The sequence below is a fragment of the Hakea prostrata genome, chromosome 6 (assembly GCF_041222555.1).
Source record: "Hakea prostrata isolate BN-2017 chromosome 6, UWA_Hpros_2, whole genome shotgun sequence".
In the NCBI taxonomy this organism is placed as follows: domain Eukaryota; kingdom Viridiplantae; phylum Streptophyta; class Magnoliopsida; order Proteales; family Proteaceae; genus Hakea; species Hakea prostrata.
The window spans coordinates 22779867-22781880 of record NC_142605.1 but is presented as its reverse complement, the minus strand read 5'-3'; the positions used below and the strand labels follow the sequence as shown (position 1 = coordinate 22781880).

Sequence of the window (2014 nt, the reverse complement as noted above, 5' to 3'; positions counted from 1 at the left end):
CCAGTGAGCTATTTGATCTGACAGCTTGTCATTTGACACCCCTTCATATAGCTATTGAAAAATATTATCATTATGTGAACTTACGAGTAGACAATATTATTGAGAGGTCCTCAGCTTAACTAATACAACAAACTAAATGGACTGTATTTTGAAGTCAGAAGAACACATTAGTTTGAATAAACAGGAATTCCATTTGGAACTATTCAACTATACCTTTCGACTGCTACTGCTACTCCTACTTATATGGAGGCCGTGCCACTACTGGCAAAGCTTCTCCACGGCGGCCACTATCTGTGCAGGCTGAACGATACTCCAATCTTGCATTGTCCCAGCATATGGAGTCGGCACATCCTGTGACGACAGGCACCTGATTGGGGCTTCCAGATAATCATGGAAATTCTCATTGATAGCTGCTATTAAACTGGCACCAATCCCACCTGTACTCATACTGTTCAAAATAGAAACACAATTTTAACGTGGTTCGATCTTCAGTATGAAGTCTACGTCCACGGTGAAATCCCCAATCAACTGTATTCTGGGGAGAGCTTTCATTATCTTTAAGTAGAGATGTAGTGTACATGATGTGGTATTTTACAATGAGTAGAGTTCTACAAGTAAAGGAACTTTACAATGAGTGGGACTATTAGTCTTTGTGTTACACTGAAAGACTAATATCCGATAACACATACACTCCTCGACAATGAGAACACGGTGCGTCTTCTTTACTGAATTACCTATGGTGTAAAGATCAAATGGTTTAAGTGACCTGATATCAATCACTTCAGGATCGTATCCCTTGTTCACCAATGTCTCGACAGCCTGCATCACTTGATACCTCATGCGGGAGTAGGTTAGGATTGTAATGTGCTCCCCAGGCCTCACCATCTCTGCCTCCTCCAGTGAACACACATATTCTTCATCTGGGATCCTCTCCTTGAGATTGTAGAGAAGAACATGCTCAAACAAGATGACTGGATTCTCACTCCGGATGGCTGCCTTCATGAGGCCCTTGGCATTATATGGTGTTGAGCAAGCAACCATCTGGATACCAGGAATTGACTGGAAATATGATTCAAGTCGTTGTGAATGCTCTGCCCCATGCTGATGTCCAACACCTCCAGGCCCACGAATAACTACTGGAATGGTGAACTGGCCACCTGAAGTGTAGTGAAGCATACCGCAGTTATTAGAGATCTGGTTGTAAGCATTGAGAAAGAAGGGCATGTACATGCCCTCAAGTACTGGCCTAAGGCTTGTCATAGCAGCCCCAACAGCCATTCCTGTGAAAGAGTTCTCAGCAATGGGGGTATCAAGAACCCTTAGATCCCCATACTTTGGGGCTAGACCCTTTGTCACCTTGTATGAACCCCCAAAGTGACCAACATCTCCTTCAATGACACAAACTCGTGGATCCTTATCCATCTCTTCGTCCAGACCTTCTCGAAGGGATTCAAACAACAGTAATTCATGCCTGTTTCACCAAAAGAAGGGAAAGAAAAAGACCAGAAATTAGGAAATATAGTAATGTTGTTTGAGTCGTTCATGGTTTATTTATTTATTTATAATAGTAGTATAATATACAGAGAAAACGAGAGCTTACCCAGGCTTAGATGGTGTACACGTAGGAGAAGCATGGTACAAAATGTCGGCGACATATCGCCGACACAGGGCGATATGTCACCATGTCGCTGGGGGGCGATACGACACCCTCCAGCGACACCGACATCGCGAATCGCCGACTTCTGGCGATAAAAGGGCGAATTTCGCCCGAATTTCGTTCGAATTTTTTTAATTTCTCTCTCTTCTCCAGAGCTTCTCTCTCATTTTTCGCACTTTTCACTATATTTTCGTCCGATCTTCGACATCTACGGGTACATCTTGCTTCCTTGTTGCCGGATATCACATTGTTTCGTCGATCAGTAGTCGTTTCGCACGTATCCGAGAGTTTTTTCACAAACAGGTAACCATTCTTATCCAAGTAATTTTTCACAAAATGCATGCTATATGATGTTGG

The 2014-nt window shown here is 43.0% G+C and overlaps 1 pseudogene; it reads right to left on the bottom strand.

Annotated features, from left to right (window-relative positions):
• Positions 1-258: 258 nt before the first annotated feature.
• LOC149012676 (pyruvate dehydrogenase E1 component subunit beta-3, chloroplastic pseudogene) lies at positions 259-1655 on the bottom strand (annotated as a pseudogene).
• Positions 1656-2014: the final 359 nt, after the last annotated feature.